Source organism: Pagrus major, chromosome 2 (assembly GCF_040436345.1).
Source record: "Pagrus major chromosome 2, Pma_NU_1.0".
NCBI lineage: Eukaryota > Metazoa > Chordata > Actinopteri > Spariformes > Sparidae > Pagrus > Pagrus major.
In genome coordinates, this window is record NC_133216.1 from 10,946,494 (window position 1) to 10,972,350 (window position 25,857).

Sequence of the window (25,857 nt, forward strand, 5' to 3'; positions counted from 1 at the left end):
GCGGTATCAATATATTGTATTTATTTTAGACTTTGTCTTCATTCTATAAGTGAGCAGTCTGTGCAGGCGAGCCAACTCCACCTGAACTCGAGGGCTTAACAGTTTGATTGACATTTCTTTGCAATTTCTTAGCAAACAATCTGTTTGACTGCAGTCCTGTTTCATCGCGGCCTCTCCGCCTTTCACTGCCCCTTCTCAGAATCCAGTGGATGCTGTTGAGAGCATTTGGCCAGTAATGTAATTTGGTCGTCCAGACACTTGCTCATATTTCTCTTCCTTTTTCTTCACAGCCTTCTTTCATGTCTATCAGGCACACCTTGTATTATCATATCCTGTACTGGACTTAATATTTGAAGAGGACATGCGTTTTTGCCCACCAAAAAAAAACATAATGTAATCATTCAAGAGGATTCAAAGAAGGGGTTGACAAAAAAAATGATAGTTTTGCAATTATTTTGATGGATAGTATGATTGCAACATAATTCACAATTAGTGGAAATTATTATTTTTGCACCACAATTTTTTTTTTTAAGTGAAAAAGTTATTAAAATCATGATGATGTGACATTTGTTGGGGTCTGTACCAAAGATCTCTGCAGCATTACAGTACTTGTAGCTTCTGCAAATCGGATACTGCACTTGCCCATATTGTTTTTTTGATAATATTTCGATTAATTGTGAAGCCCTAGTTCAAATCTGTATAGACCCATCAAAGAAAACTTATCATAAGCGTGTGGCAGGGGGTCTGTTTATACGCAAAGCACCCAAGAAACAGGATTACTGTCAAAAAACAAATTGCTTATTGTCTTTTCACAAAACCCTGCAGTAAACAGTGTGTTTTTCTGGCCTTTCCATCAAAGCTTCTCAGAGTTTATCTTAATGGAAATCGTTTTTTGTGGTGAAGACCAGAAGAGGCTTGTGCTGCATATTGAATCCAGCATAAGATGATTATATTACAATACTGCAACAGCACCAAAACAGGCCCCCCTGTGTGCCTTGTGTGCTCGTCACATTCCTTATCATCGATGCCTTTCTATCCCAATCACTTTGAACCTGATTCAATGTTCGTGGCACGTCGGCAGTGACATGTGGAAAAGGTCCACGGCGAGGCACAAAATGGATTGGGCGTCCATGGCGGCTAATTATGATTCAAGGAATTGAGAGAGCTGTGTTAGGGATGTTAGACATTAAAGAGTTGTCTTTTTCACGGGATTATCTGCGAAGGAGGAAGTCAGTATTCAGACGGAGCTGACTGGCACGGCGAGATCAGCTTCCATCCAAGTAGAACACTTCTTCAGGCATGCAGAACATGCAGACTTAAGTCATATAATCCCTTTCAATATCAGTGAGGATGTCAATACGCTGACATGAATGGATAGGATACATCGGTTTTGCAGGCTTACTGTTGTTTCCCATCACAGTGTTTGCAGTGTTAGCTGGTGGTTTGCTATTATTAGCCACTGCAGTATAAATGTTTCTGGGGATCCACTGACACCATGATGACAAAACGCTTTCAAACAGTTGGTGAAATGCTGTCACGTCATCAAGAGGATCCCAGACTGTGTTTCACTCTTTTCACCCCGACGTCATGGCATTTATTGGGCCCGCAGATACTGAAGTCAATAATTGGACACACAAAGCTAACACTCAAGCACATCTCAGGGGCTAAACAAACAGTGGCACTCTTTTTGTTGCCCAAGTTCAAATGAGACCATAACTGTGGATCATCACAGAGCTTTTCTGGTGTTCTGTCAGCGTGACTAAGCAAGGCTGTCCAAGTCCAGTTGACCATGACTGTCTGAGAGGGCTATGAAAACAATCGCTTTTCAAAACAAGCGGTTTCAGGCAAATTGTTGACGTTACACATTGAGATGTTGCTAAATGTTGAAAATTGCATTTTTTTTGGTTCTTTATTCTACTGCCAAGCGTTTGAACGCCTGCACTTCACATATTGGAATGCCATTTAGTGTTGAACGCAACATATGTCAGGATGTTCTTATTATATCCTATCAATATGTGCTGCCGACGTCGCCCAGTTTCTTCATTCAGCTCATCAAAGTTTCATTGTATCTCATATCATCTTACTGTGGCTGATCATGGACTTCGCATTCAGCTGGAGAATCTGGACATTCATAAGGATTTTTATTGATTGGTTGAAGGTTTTAAATATCTAAATGCGATCAATTTCAATGAGAACATGGGATGTTTGTATGTACAGTACATATGTTTATCCCTCAATTTCCTGTGCTTGCTTACTCCTGCAGCTTAAATAAGACATATTCTGCCCATTTTTAGATTCATAATTTTATTTTGGGTTACTACTAGAATACGTTTACATGCTTTAGTGCTCAAAAAACACATCAGTTGTCTCATACTGTCCAGTGCAGCAGCGCTGTATTCCCCCTCTGTCTGAAACACACGCTCCTGTCTCTTTAAGGCCCCCCCCTCCTGAATATCCAGTCTGCTCTGATTGGTCAGCTCACACACGTCTGACCCTGCACCGCTGACAGCAACAGAGCAGCTGTGCTAAATCAATTCAAATGTGCCAAACTAACCGCTAGACATAAATTATTCAAATGTGTGACAATATGAGGCGGGTCTACTGACGAGGCGTTTCAGGAGCAGTGTTTTCTGTGGGAGAGAGGAGCTTCTGTTTGTGAGGACTTTGACCTTTTTACCTTTTTAACAAGAACACTGAAGGAAAAGGAAATAAATGAAAAAGCTAAATAGGGCTCTTTAATCCTGTACGTGGGGTTAAAGCCAGAAAAACACCCTGATCAGCAGTGCTGGCTTCACCTCAAAACTCCTGAATTCCAGTTTAATTATTGAGTTTTAAATTAGTTTAAACTGAAGCAGTAAACAGAAAACTCACTGTAATTATACTTAGAATTGAAGGAGCCACTTTAGATTTCAGTAGGATTCCCTGTAATTTCATGAGCTGAAATTAAAATGAGTGAAGCTTTTATGTGAGTAAACTGTAATACGCTCCATTATATTGTTAGAAATAAAAGTGGAAATCAAGCTATATTCCAGGAAAAACTGCCTGGTATGTCTTCAAGCTTTAATATGAATAGATCTGTTTCATTCTACCCATTTGATGATCATTTTCTTTTTGGACATGGTGTGCTCTGTTTCATATATTTTGAAAATTGAAGCGTTATATCATCTTTCACATTATTAGGTGGTAATAAGCAGTAGGCCCATAAATGACAAGTCTGGGTGCAGAATTATCCTCAAAATGCCTCTAACTTTGCCTCTCCAGCTCCTTAAAAAGAAATCTCTTCACTTTCCATTTTCAGCCCTGACAGTGCTATAAGCAATCTCTCATCAGACTCTCATTCCCGACTTGTGTTGAGACTTTTTTTTTTTTTTAACTCAATGGACACGTCTAACAGTAAATGGCTAGTTTGATCAGAGCAGTGACTGCCTGTATCTAGCAGATTTTAAAACTTATCTCTGTATTTTGTCTCTCTGGTAGCAACAAGGTAAGGCAGCTGCTTGGGGACACCGTAGCCTTGACTTCTCTTTTGCTTCTTTGTGTATTGAAACCTTGACAGTAACAAAAGATATGCTGCTTTATTTCCATGCCGGTGAAAATGCCTAGGTCAAGCTTTGTGCGTGTGCTGATTTTGTTGCTCGGATCAAGGTTTATTGCGCCGTTACCTGAAGGGACAATTGTTTCCGCCAACAGCTGTTTTTACTCGTTGCTGTCATGGAGACGCGATGATAAAACCTCTTTTAAAAGGTGCTATGCAGGTTGAGGTTGTGTTTGCGGAGATCATGGGGTGCAGATTTTGGTCTGTGGATGCATTTATAAGACCACCTCCAAATTTAAAAGCAAGTGCCAGCAGCATTTTCCATGGCTTTAGTCGATGAAGGCCCACACACACACAGAATCTCTCCAAATCTCCAAAATCACAAAAGAGCCCTTTCATGAATGTTTACCTTTCCCACTTCTGGTTTTATAAACATTGTTTCATCTAGTTCATTTAAATTCAAATCTAAAGTTCATTTAAGATGTTCATCTAAAGTTTATTGTAATAACTTTAAACGATAATGGGTTTAATTAATGGCTTCCAGTTGATAAAATAACTGTAGCCATCGTACAGCAGCTGTATGTGCTCCATGTTTTCAAAGTGAGATCATGCAGTTATTCAAATCAGTGTGTGTCCTTTAATGAATGAATTGAATCACCTGACATTTCGCCAGGCTCTAACCATAGACACACTTCAATTATTTTCTGAACATCAGATGTATAAATGACCTATATACACAAAAACCATGCATACACAATTTCCCACGCATAAACTGGTACACCCATGGTGAGCTGTGGCTGATGTGAAATATAAAGTTAAAAACATATATTTATAAAAGAAAAAATCTACTTAATGATGGCGTCGACTGGTCTATTATTCTTGAAATGTCTCAGACTGTACTCAAAAACAGTTTAATGTCTTTAATAGAACGTATTACACCCCACACAGACTGCATGAAACACAGCATAATTGCCAGAGATGTTGAACCTGTGATGGAGATTTTACCTCATATGCTCTGGAGTTACTCTTATCTGGAAGAATTCTGGAAATACAGCATTAAAATAACTTCTGTCACGACAAAAACGGAAATCTTTTGTGACCATAGGATCTGGACTTTGGTAGAGGTCTGAATATGAGCTTTAGTAAAAAAAAATACTATGAGCTTTAATAAAAGATACTACCGTTAATCAAAACACTTGATCAATAGCCGATAGTACACATAAACAGATATTGTTTAGTGTGAGGAGGAAACCAGCAACATACTACAAAATATGGGGCTCTTTCCAGGCCTTCCTATCATCATTACACCCTCTCGACTTGTGAGTTAGTATAAAATTGTGTGCTGAACATCGTATTATTTACTTTACCTACATACTTGGGACCTCATGCCTTGCTTGATTGTATTTTATTTTCATTTTTCAGTCTATGCCAGGGCTGAGGATGTTTTTTATTAAGGGAAAATGGCTGTATTAAACAAGACATATCCTCATAGTAAAACACTGTGTGCCTAGGTTGCTCCTGTCAATGTCACTGATTGTGTTATTATTTTTGCTGACTACACTGCGTTCTTTAACATGTCAATCGAGGGCGCTTTTATTTATGAGCGATGGATTGTATCATTCTTTTTATTTACATTTGAGCCATCAATTTGATGTTAATGATTTTTTGATTTAGTCCTGAATCGTGGAGCACTTTGCAAAGTGTGTTTCGATATGAACTCTGTAGATCAATCACACTTCTGAAGTCTAATGAGGATGACTGCGCGACACCACGGAGATAGTTTCCATGTACATAGATATGATAAACAAGATTATTTAAATAGCCACAGCGGTGGCATAATAACAGCTGCTGTGGTGCTTACTGACGCAACACAATTGGTTAAATTGCACTTCTTCTTTAGCGACAGGTCTAATGAGTGATGGAGCTGGCACAGATATAGATATGCAAGTGCTGTTTGAAGGTGTTTCTACGTCCATGATCCATGCCTGTGCATGTGAACCCTGTTCCACAATCATTTAGATTTATAAAACAAACCCAGGCATACACACAACCTTCTAAATCTAAAAGGAACAATGTGCATGCATGTTTCTGTCTAAGTTTTAGTCCTGAATCTGCACAGTTGTATGCATATGGCCTCTCGTGGATAAGATAGCAAACAGGCTCCTTCAAAGATCTTTTAAATGCCAGTAATGTACATGTGTAAACATACCCATGCACTGTATGAGTAGCTAAATGCAAAATTTAATCATGCAAGAAAACACACATTTTGCAGTCATGCTAGTAAGTGTATTTACAGTAAATGTTTCATTCTTAATAACTAGATGTATATATGCATGGAAATAATGTTACATTTTAGTGTCTCCTTAAACACAAATTAGATATAACAGGGACATGATGTACCCATGGGGGATATTTTGAGTGTTAGTCGTATTCAGGGTGCTGTATATTTGTGCTTTGGGCCCTGGCACCTCTTGCACACAAACAGTTTACTCAAAGAAGAAGCCAGACTGGATTCTCCTCACAGCCCATTAGGAAACTGTCTGCTGCTTTTACCGAGGTTGAATGCTGCTGACATCATCTGCCATTACAGAAGCTTATCCCAACCCGACCTTTTTCGTGCAAGTGAGTGCAAACATGAGCACACATCTTCAAGTGGGGTTGGGATTGTGTGGCATCTGGAAGATCGGGAGCTTCGGGGCTGGACACCAGAATTTTAAATTTGTTGGACACACCCATGTCTGATTACGTCTTTTGTTTGCAATCATGCTCAAATTTGCACCCAGTTCACAGAAATCAAGCCCCATAGTGTGTCATTTCCAGTGTATTGAGCATACAACAGTGAGCTGAGATGAACTGATCAACTTTTTTCAGTTTTGAGAACTGAATTTTGCCCCCAATACCAGAGCTTCTTTTGTCTTGAATAGTAGTACTATTGTTGTATGTATTATGTGTAAGGTTGATCGATTCCAGCTGTACTACAGATGTAAAGTCTAGTTTTGAGGATCAATACTAGCGTCAACAGTATACAAAAGAAAAAAACAACACTTTACTTTCACGATCACATCATGCTTTGAGCTAGCGCCGGGAGACATGACCTTGAAATAATATGTAGAAATCTCCACACAACATTTTTGACCTCAATATCGGATATTGATATCAATATCGGGACAATATTGTAGGGATGACTGTTGATACTTTCACAAACTATTAACACGATGATATTTTTGATAAATGTTCACCAGTAATGTGGTTATGTGAGGATCAAGTGGACAAAGACAGGTATTAGAACAAGTAGAACAGCTGAAAAGATCAGAAAATGATCACAATATAACCATATATGAATCCAAGACGATGTATGGTATTATAATCACAAATGCCTGTGTTGTAGCATGCATGTTGAAGCACATTTAGTATTTAGGAGAACAGCAAAAAGAAGTGTAAATCATCGGCTGGTAAATATATTCAGTAGTAGCCCCATTAATCATGGATTTACCTCATAAATCATGACAAGCGATGGGAGAAACGGAGTCAGAAGTGCGATGCTGCGAACGTTGTGCTTTGCTCCGTGAAAGTAGAGAGCCAGAAGTTGCTGTTTTAAAGTACACCAGCCCTCTTTGCACACTGTCTTTCATACCTACTGATTATTTATGTGCTGCTGGTAAATGTGCTGAGCGTTGCTAAGTGTATAAATAGCAGTCCGGACATCATCAGAGGCTTCAGCTCACAAGGGGGAAAGGGGAGGGGAAAGAGCTTACTACCAGAGCATCAGATCATGAGCAACAGAGACGATCCTCCCTGACTCATCAAGAACGGAGGGAAACTCTGATCCCTCGCGTGCTCGGTGTCTGCATGTTGAAGGCTCGTGGGTAACCCTGCTGACCTCTGTGGCCACTGGTGCACAACTTTGTGTTGTGCTTATTGCATAATTATTCATATGAGGTGACTAAGTGCATTATTCAATTACTCTGCTCCCCGTGCTTCACTGGCTCATATATGTAAGACGTGGTTTGAGATGGCAGAGAATTGCAAATGTTGCTGTGATTTCTTTTCTTTTTTCTCTCTTTATTTTATTAAAAATAGCTGCGTAACCAGAGCAATTATTAGAGCGTATATTATTTGATGTGATCCTCTCAGGCAACTTGTATTATTGCTCGGTGTCACCGCGGTCACTGTCTGCGGCACGGCAAGATCTCCTTGCGAACAAAGGAGTCACAACTTCCTGGTCATGGTAAACGATGTAGTAAAAGCATCAGCACAGTTTTCTCCTCTTCATTTTACACCTCCGCCACCACCGCCATTATCTCTGTGTACTCGTGTGTTCCAGCACTCTGCACAGTACAGGCCTCTGCTTTGCCTTTAGGTTGTGTGCCTTTGTCTGGAGCTCTCTCATCTCTGGAGGTCACATTGGCCCGCCCTGGAGGTACTGGAAATGGTCAGTGTGCCAACTGTGTGGGCAATCTAAGAGAGCCATATGCTTTCTGTTAAATCACACTCAGCGGAGGCAGCGGTGTAACACTGCTGTTTGGTATCTGATGAAAACGACGGCATGATTAACGTGCGCAACAGAGGCAAGCGCTGCAGTCAAGCTATCGGTTAAGCATGGAGTTTATTAGGGCAGGTATTTCTCACATCCTTTCCCTTCTCACCACGTCAGACTGAATAACCAGGCCTTGCTCAGACTCCACAGGCTAACCTCTCTTTTTTTTTTGCAATTCATCCAAGCGGTTAAGTTCACCATGGCTCCAGATCAAATATGTGTTTCTTTATTTGTTTTTTATTGGAGGTTTTATAATAGCAATGTGGGTCCCGGCCTTGAAATGTTTATTTTAGCCTTGTGGCAAGTGAGGCAGAGTAATGTGGATGTGCTGTGTGCCTAGCATTTTCACAAATGGTTTAGACACTGCTATCGAGAGGCCCTGTAGCAGGTTGCTTTTCACTCTTCATTAAGAATTCTAGAGGGTGTTTCGGCTGAGAGGCGATAATGTTTCTATGGACATCGCTGGCCTCTAGTCACACACCAAAGACTGGCAGGTGCTGCAAAACACAGGCAATCGCGTTTCCATCTGAAAAATGGTTTGGTTTCTGTTTGAATACTGCAAAGTCATTGGAAAAGATGCCAAATGACACATCCATTTTGTCACTATGTGGAGACCTAATCCAAGCTTACAGTTATCCAAACGCCTGCCTCACCCTGTGTACTGAAGCTCTGAGGTCCTGAAACACTGAACAAATAGCTGTTTGTCCTTGACGATGGTCGCAAATGAGAAGGCTGGGTTGCTACACTGACAGGGAAAAAAGCAAACCACCACCCTGAAAGCTGCAGCTTCAGTATCTTATGAATCATCAATCATCAGTCTTAATTATAATCCTACATATAATCCTACATAGTCTTATAAGACTGTGTATGTATTAGGGATGTGTCACAGAATGTCATATTATGACAGATATTGTGATTTGATTGGAAATGATCATGATGATCTTTGCATCATAATCATACGCTGCAGTATGTAATTGGCCATGTGTCAAATTCAAACAAATAGGGGGCAGCATATCTGTAGCTGCTAACTGTAGCTGCCATTAGCTAGTTAGCTATGTTAGCCGTGCAGTGAGCAGTCATATTGGCTGATTCTGCCCGGACTGAGATTGTTTGTTGGGGTCTGTACCAAACAAACATGTTTTCTTACAACATCTTTTTCCAGACCTTTTACCTTTATTATCAAACAAATAGCAACTTGACCATATTGCAATTTTTATTAGTATTTCCATTAATTGTGCAGCCCTTATGTGTATAAATGTGAGTGTGAGTAGATTAATAGATTAGTCAACTGACAGAAAATTTATTAGCAACTATTTTGATAATCTATTCATTGTTTTAGTCATTTTTCCAAGATCCTTTCTTTGTCATATCTTTGCATCCATCTAACATCTTTCTACTCTTTCTGACTCTCTCTGACATTATATTAGGCATTTCTTCAGCATTTTATGACATTGTCAAGGCAAAAAAACATCTTAATCAATAAAATCATAGGCACAATAAGTGATGATAAATTAATCATTAGTTGCAGTTCTATTTTTTACTATACCAGCTACTGTATGCTTTAAAACCTTCCAGTCCTCTGTTGTAAGAATCCTGTTGCACAGATATGGCTGGAGGCAGCGTATGAGCCTAATAACATTTGATCTTTGAAAGATGTTTTGAAGCAAAGCCGCTTTTGTTTTCTAGTGTGCAGCCTTTCCTCCACTCTTCTCTGCAAATCACACATCCCACTACCAGTGTTTTTAATTAGAGAGGTAACAATAACTAAAATGTAGAGTGGAAAATCCTCTCAGAACCTTAATTGCTGTGTCACTGAATTGAAGTCCATGTGCGTGCAGAGCATGTGTTTGATGCGTCTGCGTGGGAGTTTGATGAATAGATGGAGGAGCAGTTAGCATGCAGGCACAATATGTAAGATTACTGTTGTAGCTCTGCTGATATGTGCAGTTCGAGTGTGTGTGTGCAGTGTGTGTGCAGTGCGTTTTAATCAATCCCTCAGTGTTGCTCAGATGCTTCAGGGAACATGAACAGAAGATGGACGTCTCGGTAAAGTGCGGCATGCGTGAAATTGTACTTCTCACATCTCCGTCTTTGGTCAGTCGGAAAGATGGCCGGTGGACGTTATGTAATGGCATTTTGTCGGTAAAGGATTTAAATCGTATTAAAAACTTACCACACTGAAAGATAAGTCACCGATTCCGCCATAAGAGAAGGGAGATTTTAGATTTAGATATAAACTGCCATCATGTTAAGGTCTTGTAGGAAGGGAGTGAGTTTCAAACAAGACACTAAGGAAAAAAGAAGAGACGTCTCCTTTGGATGTAATGGATGGCTACTGAACAACCTTTGAAGGTTGCTCTCAATGTCAGGGTCTTTTGTGGAGGCCCGCCGTGTTTACACTTAGTAGAACTGAGAGTTCGGGTGGGTAAATATGTCTTGCTTGGACAAACACCCTGTGTTGCTTTGGCTGGTGCTGATAAAAAGGACTGTTGAGATCCTAATCAAGATTGTTGCTTTGGCAATTAAATCTGACAGTGGAGAATCAGAGCTATTCCTCTGTTGTCGTTGTTCCTGAAGGGAAAAAAGGTGGAAAGTGGTCCCTTTTTCTTCATCTACAAAACCTTCAATTAACTGTGATTGCTCCATGTGCGCTTTTAGTTGTGCATTGGGGAGAGAGAGAAGAAATCGTAGCTCCCTTGAATTGTATTACCCTATATATAGTCCTGCAGCAGTTTAAATGAGTTCTAGGAAGTTTGTGCATTTACTCTAAAAACAATATTTACACCTAATTCTTTTTGTTCGGTTCATCCCAGTCCTATGTGCATGAGAGTCAGATGCCACTCAAACCTAGGTGTGCATTAAAACCACTGTACCAGAGACTTTTTTTTTGCACTGGTGCACATATTCAGTGCAGTGTTTATCTGCTCTCAGCTGATAAGATCACCAGAGGAGATAAAAGGAGAAGTAAAATCTATAAATGCAGCTAAGTGCAACATGATTTTCTAAAGTTAGTCACTGGAATGAACTTGATTTGGAGTTGGGAGAGTGGCGTTTTTCATGCCTTTCAAGAGCAAAACTGTAAGAATGTTTATCTGTTCTAACATAACCTGCAATATATAGCATTTACGACTGAGTAGCTTAAAACGGAGCATAGCATCAGGCCAAGGAGCATAAAATTAGCTAAGTAGCTTACTTAAGTTTGTGAGGATACATGTTATCCTAAAAAAAAAAAAAAGGTTGGTATTCTATTCAGGCTAACATTAGCATCTTTAGCAGTGCCACACAAATTAGCCCTTCGATTGTCAAACATACTTGTTAGCCCTCACTCTAAAAGCCTTTTCTCTAGCATTATTAAAAATGAAAAACAGTATTAAAAAAAAAACAACAAACACGTAAGCTAACCAGCCAAACGGGGTTGTGTTAATTCCAGCTAGCTAGCTTCACTACACTGTCTTCTTTATGTTTATTATAGTGCTGTCAAACGATAAAAATATTTAATCACGATTAATCGCATTAATGTCATAGTTAACTCACAATTAATCATCCTGCCCTGACGTGGACCATAACATTAAATTACACTGAAGGTGTCATCCACCTAGTTATCCACCTGTCAAACCTGTTTAACACCTTGACCTTTTAGTTTGAAGGCGGCTGATGTCAATATTTATCGGCAGTGCAAACAGTTGGTTCACAACTTTCACACAGAGCTGCAGAGTCAGTGCAGCTGTCACTAATGAACTAAAAAAAGGTGGGGCTAATTAAAAGTAATGAGCTGTGGTGGATTGTCTGTGTACCACCGATACAAGCCTCAACTCTCTACGGTCAATGTGGAGGCTGGAATGCATTTCTAAATTTTTTGGGTTTATTAAACTTCGTGGTTGAATTGGTGAATGGATAGGTTTTTTTAATTGGTGAAAAACGAATAATACAGTAATGACATGACATTAAACACAGTAAACAGCTCATTACCTACTGTAAAGCACAAAGAAAGACTGTAAAGCCTATTAGGTGTGTTTCCATCTCATTATTTTATTTTATATCTTTGCATAAAAAGCCTGTTTGCAAACACCAAAACATACATGAAGCACGTGACTTAAACATCCACTGAACCCTTCACTCCGACAGAAAATTGCAGCGGTGACAAGTCTGTAACGGTCTTTAAATGTTCAGGAAACAAACAAAAAGGCTGTGTGTCCATTTTATTTTCTACATTATTTTTTACTGTTTGAGCCTAGTTTGACTGATGTTCATTCAATTGTGTCATCTTGTTGAGCCCACTTCTTCTGCAACGGCATAATCAGAGAATTGGCGCCAACTTCTACTTGTCTCCATGAACCAACTCCTACTAACTGCATAACTTTAGTGGATAAAAACAAGCATTTGGTTTTTCTTTTGCAGATTTTGTAGAAATTCAGTTCAAATTTGCAATACTGACCGTTTGCTGACCGTAAATTGCAAAGTACATGTTCCATATTTAGCAGTCAGTATTTATCGGATCTGTAATGAAAAAATAAAACACATGTAAAAGTGTGTACAATACAAAGTTTACTATTGTACTGGCAGATATAAGCTCTGCCTCTGAAGCAGGAAATCATCTTCAAATAAGGAGGCAGGTAAAAATATATTCCTCCTGTTTTAAATTTTATCCAGCAGAGAGGCTCCGGGCTTAAAATGATTGTTCCACCGCTACAGAAATATCAAATCATTTATATTGGGTCTGGGATGAAATCAAAGATTGAACTATAACTTGAACCTTTTTTATGATTCTGACACTATTACAACTGGAGCCGTATGGCCCCCAATGTTATTTGTGCTTGCGCATTAAGGTGTGACCGTTTATTTCTCTCCGCAGACTCCTTTGAAGTGACGCCTGTGAGGAGGATCCAAAACGACACAATATTCTGGTGAGTCCCCAAATTGAAATTAAAACCCTCTTCACATTTACATAATATACCACCACACACAACCCGTCCAGACCTGTGTGCATGAGCAGAAAGGGATAGAAAGGAAAAGTTTTGATAATAATATGCTCTTCCTTTCTCTGACTCGATCAAGTGCTCAGCTTTTACCCCACAGGGTCAGTATGTTTGACTCAGCACGCCTGCATTTTCTCACTACATTAAACACAACACAAAGGCAAACCCTCCAGTTTTACCATCTTCTTTCCCTTTTCTCCATCATATATGGAGTTACAGAGCAATGCAAATTCACAGCACCTCGATCCTTTCCTCCCCTCTTTGTCACATGCCGATTTAACCACATGTTCTCCCAGAGAGAGAGAGAGGCAGAGCGAGATTCTGCAGAGTGACACTGTTAGCTATCCTCTCTCATAGGCAGGGCTGGGCTGGCGCCACGGCTGTTTGCCTCATAGCCTGCGCAATGGGAGTCGGCTCCATTATCAGAGCTACTGCTCCGCCACCCTGCAGCAAACCCAGCATCCTCTGCTCCTGCAGATTTAATTTCTTATCTCAATAGGGAAAACAGCCCCTCTGATGAACAGCAGAAAACACCCTGGGCTGCTCTGAACACAGATTGAGAATACATACAATAGATGGTTTGATAATCTCATGAACGGGCATAGCTCTGATATTCCCCATAGGAATTTGTGGTTGGTCACAGATATTCAAGGGAATTTGCTTTGCACTGTAAATAATGATTCATGGAAAGGAAGCTCCTTTCTCCATTAATCCAGTGGTGAAGCAATTATGTATGAAGCTGGCGTCAAGGACATATCAAGCCTTAGACAGGATCCCGAGTAGGTGAATGCCTATAATGTGCTGCTGATGCTGCTGCTGTCGTGTGCTTCACATTCTAGGACAAACCGAGTTGAGTCTGTGTTTGCAGACAGATAAAAGAAGCTCTTCAACTGCTGTACTCTCACATGATATAAACTCAGCGTGAACCAGTGCCACATGTGTCCTCCTTTTGTTGAAAGTCTTATGAGAGCACATTATCACCTCTCGGAGAACAGAATAGCTGGATATTCCTAATGACATGTTTTCATAAATGGCTTCCAAGCTTTGTACTGTGATCTTACTTTGGGGATATTTCCCCTATTGTGTTGCCATTTGCTTCATTTTTGACAACCTGCAAAAAAATGTCTTTCCCGCTCCATTCAGCGCAGTTGAAGTCTGTGATGGAACGGAAGGATTTAACTTGTTGTGGCTTTTCCAGCCCTTTACTAACAGCTTCATCAATGTCATGAAAGCCACTACAGAGGTAATTGTGTGTCGCCTTTCGCAGGCTCTAAAACAAAAGTTATTACGGGAGCTCAAAGGAGTTACGTAACTTGATATAACCTGGCTAAATTAGTTTCCTTGTGTTTTACAGTAATTACCAGGTAGGGCTGCAGCTGCCGATAGTAGAGCTATCTTATCTGTGGTCTCATGCGTCAAGAGTAATTTATTACAATCATTAAAGTTTCAAGATCTTCTCTGCTTGTAAGGCTTTACAGTTCCTTGATGGATGTTACTTAAACCATCCTTTTCTGTAAAGCACTTTAAAGGGGGATTCTGGTATTTTTAAACCTGGGCCCTTTATATATGTTTCAGTGTGTAAATGATTCATGCTTGCCAAAGGTTTTGGAATCGGTCCAGTAGATCGCCTCAGTTGGCAGCCATGACACGGCTGCATTGGTGACAGCGTAATCCTTTGGGGCAAGTCCGACTGTCAAAGTTACGTCCCCTGTAAGTGTTTGTGTTTGCCAACAACAGGCTGAGGTTATTATTCTCTATACTGACAACATTAGAGAAATAACTCCAACAGTGATAGACCTTTTTGTTAAACGATCAGATCCTTTTTTTGTGACCAGAAGCACAAATCTCACTCGATTCTCACTAATCGAGCCCGACCAGAACTCGACAAGTATCGAGAGACTTCAGGAACACAGTCCAAAGTACACTGGAGCACATGGATCAGGACGAAAGACTTTAATTGAATGACTATCGTTTCAACACCATGGGCATCTTCATCAGAGCCAAACAACACAAAGACTCACAGCCTCTTCAATAACCTCATCTAATCAGGACCTAACCTAGTGCAGGCTGCAGAAATAGGGAGGAGGCGATAAACTACATTTGGGCAAGGTACTCAATAATGAATCATGAACAATACACTAATAGACATTCAACTATAATCACAATAATAGAAAGATAAAAATTAACTTCGATAGCCTCCCTTGAATTAGGATCTCATCCAGAGATGAAAAATAGGGAGGGGACAAAAAAACTGCTTATGGGTAATTCATAACACGAAAGAGAAAATAAAAGAGCAGTAAATATAATGAAGACACCTAAACACAGCAATAACTTTATCCAAATACAAGACAAGTGTTACGTGTTTATGTCTGAACCAGAACTAAAGACAGTAAATGAAAGCTGAAGTACTGTGATTGTTAACGTGACACACAGTTGTTCATCAGTCTGTTTTACCCTGATTACTGACAGTTACAGTGTAGATGACTGTGAAAAACATTCTACACTCAAGATATACATATATATATTAAAAATGTGTTTTCTATCTATCACCAAACCCAACTCAATCCGTCGTTTCGGGGTGGGTATCAATGCTTTAAGTTGTTGCAGGACGACAAGGATGACTATGACTATGTCAGTCATAGTTGAGAATTTACAGTTTACCTGGAACTGCCAGCACGAATTTATTTCATACGTCATGTTTGATTTCGACAATCGAGATGAGGCAACAACTGTAACAGCTTGCCTCGTGAGATTTCAGAGCGAGACCTCTCTTTGAGAGAGACGTACAAGAAGGATCTTACTCTGACACATTGAGAAAAAAATTCCTACGGTCAAAGACCTTTTAGTAACAGAGACCTCGTTTAACAATCTGAGCGTGTCATTAGCAAAAACAAGCACTTCTGGTGGACGTAACTAAGACAGTCCGACTTGCCCCACAGGATTATGTTGCAGTGATTGCAGCCATGTCGTGTCTGCCAGCTGATCCACTGGATCAATTCAAAAACTTTTGGCGACTCATCGACACCAAACATGTAAATACATGGCCAAGGTTTAAAAAAACTGAATTACCCTTTAAGCACAAACATTTTCTTAATCTAGCTATAATAAATGCACACTGCTTTGTAGTAAAAATACATTTCTGATGTAACATTGCATGTATGTGTGCTTGTGCAGGATTAGAAACAAGCACTGCATACAGACACCATATCAAAGTATGTATGAGAGACATGAACACATGCCAGGCACGGCAGCTAAACGTTGGAGATATCGAACGTGATCGCTTTCAGGTGGCTGGGGCGTACATAATGTGGTTCTGTGAGAGGACATTGATTTTTCTTGCTTTGAACTGGCAGTCCTGCAGGACGCTTCTCTGCACAAGGGGAGAGTCTTGCTACAGCTTTGCACGGGGAAGGAAAAAGCAGTTATATCAGCTCATTTGGCAATTTGGTGGAAAAATAAAGTTAATAATCCGTAGGTTAAGCAAAACAAACCTTTTAAAGGCAAACAATGCATTAGCTATTTTTTCCCACTTAGAGATCCATGAAAGGGGATGTAAATCTCAGAATATTAATAGTCAGGATAGGTTGGATTGATCTTATATCCTTTGAAACAGATTAACTTAGGTATTTTTATATATTTGATTAAGTTTTCAGCACAGAAGATTTGAGTGTGTGATGTTAAATTGAGCACAACTCGATGATGTGGTCATGAGATTAATAATTATCTTCATATTCTTTGAGGGGGTGATTGTGATCTCTTTTGGTGGGGAACCGAGTGCAGGAAATGAGTTTGACACCTTTGACACATGTGAGGTCAAGGTGACAATACTTTCATTAGTTTTTCCTCCAAAAGCTGTTATATATAGAGAGAGACTGCACAGAACGGAGGTCAACACAGAGCTAATACAGACCCTCTATAGTCTGGTTCATGCATTTGTTATTGTCTTCATACGGCCTTGTTAGTGCAAATGTGTCTGCTTTGTGGAGTCGGTTTTAATGAGAACAACCATTTGCAAACAATGTGACACTTTGCCACCACAAAGATACAGCACACATCTTTGAATACTGAGAGATGGCAAGAGTACACGTTCTTTACTCAAGCAGAAATTCAGATACTTAGACTATCGTGAAAACAGTACTGATTCAACCTTTTTACTCAATGGAAAGTAAGAAAATATAGGCTCTGAAATGTACTCAAAGTGAAAAAAGTATCTCTCTGAAGGACATTTCTTTGCAAAGCTAACTGAACCTCACTTCATATCATCAAATTCAAGGACTGTTTAACTTAAAGATAGAATTTGTCCACTCGTAAAGGCACCAGAAAGATAGTTGATTGTTGAGTCTCATTCCCAAGACATCAAATACTGACATTTCGGGTTGGCAAAGCGTCCTGAACACAGCAAATTGAGAAGATAAGAAAATCCAGGCAGAGGGCTGCAGGGTCTCTGCAGACACGAGAGACTAACACACCTTCCAGCCCCATTCAAGTCTCCCTCTCCATCTGTTTCCATTTCGTCACGTCTATTACGTAATTTCGTCTCGCCACATCAATCGGCAGGCTAAATGTTTGCTAATTATGTCCCTGCAAAACCACAGATAAATTAAAACTGAACGTTTCTTTATGGTGCAACCTCACGTTAGTTTAGGTTGAATTTTCTGTTTCTTTCTTGTCACAACACTGTGCTTATGTTCTGCTCAGGTCCAGGCGCAAAAACCACTCGGTTAGGGTTAGAATTACAATCACGATCACGGATGTAGATAGTCCGACTTCCCGTGAAAAAGAGCTGGAAATGTACGCAGGTCTCCTCAAAAAAACACCCAGTTTTTTTTTTCACTGCATGTGAAGCTTAACAAAGGAGACCTGTGGAGGATGCTGATGGTGTGCGAACACTATTCAGACACTATTTAAAACATTTAGAACATTTAAAAGACAATGTGTAGTTTTTCCTCTCACTATTTAGAGAATAATGGAAGCAAAAGTGAGTCCTCAGAGATGCACAGATAATTGCGTTGATGAGCATTTCAATCAGATTTCTTCTGTAAAGCATTTCTCATTTCTCTTTTTGTCACGGGTGTCAATGCAGTAGTCATAACAATGCGGTCGCTAACTGCTCACTGGCAGCCACACTATGAACACAGTGAACAATATGTAAAATTGTGTTTGGGCAAATGGCAAAATAAATAAGCTGGTAAATAATTAAATATCATGTAATTTAATTAGTGCTCATACTTAGGGATGCTGTTAAAGTGCTTGTCTAACAGTTCTCCTTCCCTTGAGTTGGACAAAGGTTTCATAAGCATTGCCTCTGGTTATAAAAGTACCCAGTGTTTTCCATATAGATTGCAGTAAATAGTGTAATGAACCAGCCCCTCAGCAAGGTATTTCATAAATGATTGATCATAAGCAGTAATGCAGAAGATACATTTTTGGATCTACGACGTTCACTTTAACATTTATTACTCTTTATTAAACTGTGAGCGATGTCAGTCCCCACAGTCTTCCGCAGCCGAGTCGCATGTTCTTCAGTAAATGATGTTTTTCTCGTGTTATCATACAGCAGGGGAAAAAAAAGGCAAAACCAATTTACATGAGTCTAATATCTTCTGAAATTGCAGAGCTCTCGGATTAACCGTTTTCCACCATGAGAGCGCCGAAAATATCAGCACACCCAAAGTATAGATTTTTGAGTCATTTTGAAAATTAGACTCTCTTCATGCAAATGGCTGTTTTGATGTCTTTTGTTGGCATCTGCTGCTTTTCTCAGGGCGCTATAATTAAACAGGAGGAGGCCGCAACCCTTCTTTAGTCTGTGTCAGTTTGAGAAATGGCTGTTGCAAAAACGCACTGTGTCAAAGCAATACGAGTTGAACAACAGCTAAATTTCACACACAATGGAGTCTTTTTTTAAGGCGAGCGTACGTGTGGATTTGCGAATTAATCTTCATTACAGCAGAGACAGAGAGGTCTGTAAATGCACCGAAAATCAGCTTGTGGAAAATTTGCTCAGCAGCATTGCATTTTTTATTGTGAACGACTGGCTGAAAATCTGAACTTATGAGGACACATTACTTGTTCTCTACAGCTGAAAAACTTATCGAACTGCTTTGATCTCGTCTGCTGGTAATGGCTTAAGTCATGACACCACCAATTATGGATAAACACATTAGAAAATGAGGGTTAATAGTCGATGTTAAGTTCAATTAAGCACTTTGAGCTTCTTTCAATTGTTTCCCGACGTTTTGGGAGCAGCCCTCCATCAAAAGATAAGTAATCTTTTTGAATTACTGCAAAACTGCCCTGTTTTTTATTTACTCTCCACGTGTCATCACCCAGGTTTACACCCCCGGCACATCCCCTGATCTGACAACATCCTCAGGATAAAGCTCGTATATCATCATTAAAGAGCAAAGACTAGGGCACTTCGTCAGAGTTTGCAGTCCAGTGAAAAGGTACAAAGGGGGCAGAAAATAGATCTCTTTGATGAACAGCAGATTATGATGGAGAGGTGAGCAAACTTTCCTCTCATTCACTGCCCACATGTTCAGTGCAGCAAGACCTGCCATCACACACAGCTGCAAATTGCTGTCTGATCCCAAAGACAAGCTGTAAATGGGATGTAATCCTCTTGGATCTTTGCTGAAAACCACAGTGAAGTGTAAATCTCTCATCTTACTTTTAAATTAACTAAAAAAAAGTCCATAGAAGATCCAAAAAATATGCACATTTATTATCATATAATAATATATAGTATATTTCCATATGTGCGTTATATTATATATAGTATGTATAGGGAAATACATTAACACTCCAAAGACAGGCTTTCTGTAACAGTCTTGTGTGTCAGTATTATCAGAGGATCACCAGCCTCTCTCAGCCTCCTTGTTAAAAATGTGACGTGAAGAACTGACATAAAAATTCCCACTGATTCTGCTTCAGCTTCAGCTGTGTTTGCTCCATTTTAGTTGGCCCACCTCTGAGTGAGGTGTCTCCAAAATTAGAAACCTGACTGACAACAGCACTCAGGTGAGAAACATGCAGGGTTTATTTTATTATAAACCTGAAATTGGTTATAAAAAGACAAAGAAAAGAACATGTAGGGTTTCCTAACTGCAGATGGTGTTTGAAAACAGGAATGTCAAGGATGTCAAATTTCTTAACGAGAAACTACTGTCTGTATCGGTTCATTTCACAAAAATATCTGCTGTGTATCCATATATACATTACTTATGGGACTGACATCACTACTGGGATTGAACAGCTCATGTATGGACATGGTTCATCAGTTTTCTTTCAGTTTTTCTGTGCAGTGTCAGTGCCGTCTCATGTGCAATATTCTGTATAATGTTTGTAGCATTTATGTAGCATTTACTTATACTGTTAACTGCTGTCAGCTATTACATACTGCAGTATTACTCAATATTATCTACATGGCAGTAACAGTGTAGTACTTGGCACATATCATCTCCATCTCTAATGGCAATTCAATTTCTGAATGTAAACACATATAAATATATATAACATATATGTTATGTGAATGTAACAATTTGTCAGAAGTAGCTGAAGCTGTTATTTTAAGGTAAATAAGTTAGATAATGTTGCTTCAACATAAACACATACAATTGGTAAACAATCTTGATATGGACCCCTTTTGTTTCCTATTTGATTGGGGCCAAGATACATACTGAGTGATTAAGAAGTCTGATATTTCTGTGCTGTGATTTCTTGTTTTCTATCAGTTGACATCTACACCAATATGATATATCTGCAGTAAGCTATTATCAGCCAGTTCATCAGTCTAGCTCTCGCCCCCAGCTCATTTTCTGTTCATATATTTATATTTGGTTACATTTCCAGCAGTAAATGGTTATTCAGCTTATATCCGCTTCAAACAGTATATTATCACATTGCTTATTTTATAAGGAATTAGTAGTGCTGCTTAAATTGTTAAATTTCGTCTTCCTGGAGCCGCGCTAAGAACGATTGCAGCTGCCTCGAAAAGTACACTAATAAGACACTCAATAAAGGTCATTATTTCTAATGACCTTTCCCATTTTGCACAAGTCATGATTTTTAAGCTGTTGTTGAAAATGATGTTTTTGTACATGTGTCACATTCTTGAACAATATAGTTAGGAAGCTAAAATACAGAATTGAACCCACAGATCTGGGGGAATGAACTGTAACTGGGTGGATCATGACATGGGAGGGGTCCCATTTTGCAGTGTCTGCAGTGAATTCTGGGTATTGTAGGAGGAAGAAGGAGGCATTGCTTGCTTATTTTGATATACTTTACTCATTAATTGATCAAGGACAACACTAAGGTGCAACTGATCACAAAACTCACAGTTCAGATAGCACCGGTGTCATGAATCATGGATCAGGTAATTTTTTGAAACAGCAAAAAGATAAAATATGGTTAGCATTAAATTAATTTTAAAATGCTGTGATGTAGCCTGTCCGTCTGTAGTCCACACTGCATATTATTATTGAACTTATTTATGAATAATGTTGTTTTGTTTTTGTTGTGGTAACACCTAATTTCACGGGTCCAGAAATCTCATGGTAATTAGTTGGTAATTGCCAAGCAACACATTTAGAAAATGTCTTTGAAATTATCCCAAATTACCACAATAATTTCCTCAGAATTAGTTGAAAATTACCCCAACATTATTCATAATAAAATTCTGCTATTGTATAATTTATTAATAGCCTGTAATTTCTTTGATACATTTCCAGGAAACTTCCAACTGGTTTCTGCACAACTTCTTCTCAGCAGGCCACTAAACTAAAGCAGTGAGTTGATTTCCAGCTAGTTTATGACTGACTGCTTATTGAGTCATCTTGGGTTAATTTTCAATAAATTTGGAGGCAATTATTGTGGTAATTTGGGGGTTATGTCAAAGGAATTGTGTGAAATATGATCCTTTGTATTTACCACCTACATACCATAACATTTTCAGACCTTATCTTACCTTGTGTATTTATTTGTTTTGTGGTTATTTATACTCACATTCAATATATCCATGGTCACCACTCTGTGGTCTTATTCAGCATCCCACCCACAGCTCTATCTGATTGGTTACACATCATGAGTAATAGCCTGTTTACAGTGAAGGCTACTGTGCTTGACAAAGGCAAGGAGAGGCTAGAGTGGACCTGTGTGTGTCCAAGGGAAGGCAGCAGATATTGTCAAAGTTAAAAATAAACATCACCATATCATGATCTACTTCTATGATGCCCAGTTTACCAATTACAGCACTGGAAATCACAGTCAGCGGGATTTCACTTAATGGCTAGTTGCTCATTGTTCTTCAGAGTTAAACGCAATGTGCAGCCGTCTTCTCGATGCTTTTACTACATCTCTGCATCGAGATTCAGGTCATTATTTGCTACATTATAAAGTAACAGCGGCAGTAAAACTATTTCACACGTTGATGATTAAATTTGCAATTAATCCACGGTTTACATGTGTGGGAGGCGATCTGTATGGATCATGGATCAACTACATTAAGTTCACCACTAGACAACACTCATTAATTAACATCAATATGATGTAAATGTGTCAGACTTTTGCAACAGCCCAATTATGATCTGCAGTCCCCGGGCAGGCTGATGTTGTACATTAACAGGAACAAACAAGATATACATAAAAACAGACTGAACAACATCAAAGCACATGGGCGGATACAACTAAAACTTGGCACAACCACGACAGAACAGACACATACAACAATCACACTGTTACAACAAAAGACGAGAGAAAACATCACAAAGTATTGTGAAAGTAGTCTTTTGTGACTGACATGACAGTGACAATAATGAAAAGGCACTTGAAGGGTGCTTGTTGTTGTTTGTATCAATGCCATTATTTGCTACTTTGTCTGTTTCCAACAAGAACAACTCACATTGTCATGTGAGCTTGCAGACATTCACATTGGATCCTTCACATTGGACCCACATTGGACCCACAGAGAAATATAATATGTTATGTAAATCCTTACGAAGTGTTTGCTTTTCTATACAGATATACTTAAAATCGTAACGTATGTATTTGTTGGTGCCGCTGCAGGAGAGATAATAAATGTGCCGGTCGGTAAGAAAAGGCAAACAGCCTCTCAGTGTGATGCCTTATAAAAGCGCCATGTTTAACGGTTCACGCTGCGAGTTTCTCTGGAGAGCTGTGTCAGTGAGACCTGGCATCTCTGGAGACAGACCTAGCGGGACGTCCCAGGCTGCAGGAAGATGAGAGTTGCCAGATTAAGAGCATGCCGAAATGCAGCTCTCTGATCAGACACCCACGAGCATTTATTTCATTTTATTTTTATTTTGTAAACGCCTCGGGATACACAAACAGCTGCGACAATTACACCTGCATGTCAGCGGTTTGATAGATCAAATAAAATGAATCTAATGCGGATGAAAAATGTGGTGAACAAACATGACTGGGAGAGACAAAGCGTTACAGACATTCATAACAGACATCATGTTCCCTTTGTTTGAAATAAACCTCCCCTGATTGTGCAGCACAACAAGGAGAGCTATAAATTATTCAGGTGCTCCCCGATGGACGCCCATTTACAGCCGCTCACTTGCATCTGACTGGACGTATTCTCCTGCTGTACTCCTCAGTGATCCGGCCGTTTTAAAATGGCAGCAAAATACATGTGACCTCGGAGTAGGACTTTGCCTTCCCTCTAATGCTTAATTTATTCATTACCCTGCGCCGCAAAGCCCGTAATCGTGAATAGCGTAGAATATCAAAATGAATGTGAAGGAGAAGGAAAACAGAGGATTATTTGAGCTATATGTAAATAACAAGGTGAAATATGGCCCGGCCTTCATCACAACACAGAAGGAGATGAGAGAGGAATAACAGAACGCAGTGGTCATAGATAATAACACCATTTGCTGTATTGTGGCCCATGAAGGACATCTCTCTCCAGACAGCGCAGCATGTCATTTTTCTCCACTGCTGTTCCTTCATTCATGCTGATGTGAGGTTTGCTGTGGCGACTGCCAGGAAAAAGGGAAGATGGTTGAATGCCTTCTCTGTGAAGCATTTCTCTGAGTTTTAACGCTTACATCTCCGCGACTAGCTGTCTGCACCATTTGAGGGCTCAGTCAATTTTTGCAAACGTGTGGCCATGACACTGGAAAAAGGCATACGACAATAAATTCTGGCAGGATATCAGGCTGTCTCTGCAGATTGTGACACTCCCTGCAGATGTAAGCTTTAGGTCTGTTTAAGATTTAACTCTTACAAAACATACAACAGGGTTGTATAGGTGAGGAAGGAGCCAGTTTTACAGCGTCTTCACTTTCGTAAGATTTGTTCTGATTCCCAGAACCAGACATATGGTCTCATCCCAAGAGGAATGAGCCTAGAATGCAGTTTTTGGTTTGCTGATTCAACTGATTCAGATGAGTATGACCTACATCAGGCTTCCTCTATGCTCACATGAAACAAGTTATCTTAACAGTCATGCTGAACTTACACAGTACCTGTTATAAACAATAGGATATGAAATGGTACTGTACTGTGTACTACATCAGAGGTTACAAGAGTCAAAATGAAAATGAAAATGAATAATTAGTTCTCATGTACAATTAAAATCCAGGAGTGACTATTATTCATGATAGGAGGCAACAAGGAAGCACTAGAGCAAGAATATAGGTGTATTGTGGAAGTCTGAGGTGGATGGATGGGTCAATAAAACACCTGACCTTAACTCAGGAGGCTGGCTTTTGCTTCTTGTTTCAGAACAACAGTCTTCGATTGTATTTTTTAAAGCATGGCCATCAATGAACCATCACCTTAACCAAGTTTTGATTACTGTAAGCATGGCGAGGCAAACCACATTGTTTCCCCAACTTTCACAATGTTCTTACTTTAACACAAACAACGATCTTTCCCTGAACCCAACAAAGTCATTTTTTGTTCCTAAACCGGACCAAACCTTAAGCTTAGTCTTGTCACATTGTATGGTGTCATTATAACAGTTCTGGAGCGCACGGATAAAAGATGTCATCCTGGCAATAGGGGCATCAGATCAAAAAGTGTTTGTTGTACCACCAAGGGTGTGTATAAACAGCCTGTGCAGTTTAATTTGAGGGCATGCTGAATCCTGTGCAATTTAATTCATGGATCCAGGTCTCAGTGTTTACTGTTCATATCATTACACGGTGTCAGAGCTGTATTAGGTTACTGCTAAATGTTGCTTAAGCAAACAGAACATGCCTCAGATTAAAAAACGCTCTTCTGGTGAAACCTGGGGTGGTGTCAAAACAAAAATGTATTTTCAGCTGCTCTGTTTCAGACATTGCAGTGAATAACATAGCATGAAGGTATACAACCCCACTGGGATCTCCTGCTGTGCAGCACGAAATCAGATCACAGTTGCTCATGATGTGATGAAATAGTCCAGTTATTGACTGACATCTTTATTAAAACATGGTGAGTTTGTTTGGCTGACAAACTAAACAGGGTGTTTTTGCTAGTGTTAAACCACACTGGCTGTTCCCATGGTAACCACATGTGCCCCAAATCAACCAGGAGTGACATTTTAGGGATCACAACTTCAAAGTAAATACATAAATTAAACTTTTAAGACTTACAGTGCTTAAAAAATGTTAGACGCAGCGCATACATATGAACTTTGACAAATGTCTTTTTAAAATACAAAATTGGCTTTTAATTTCAGGCATTTTTATCAAAATTGCTCCATTTTGGCAACTCAGTAAGAGACTCAAGAATTATATCTATAGTGAAAGAAAATTTAAATCCCTCTCCTCCTATAAACCTAATGTGTC

General features: G+C 39.5%; 1 protein-coding gene across 1 annotated transcript in view; it reads left to right on the forward strand.

The window, feature by feature from the left end:
- Positions 1-25,857, forward strand: part of lrfn1 (leucine rich repeat and fibronectin type III domain containing 1) — a 97,840-nt gene that overhangs the window by 24,733 nt on the left and 47,250 nt on the right. Inside the window, exon 2 of the mRNA XM_073486621.1 lies at positions 12,925-12,976. The gene's annotated coding sequence lies outside the window, so the exon portion shown is untranslated. The remainder of the gene's footprint in view (positions 1-12,924; positions 12,977-25,857) is intronic.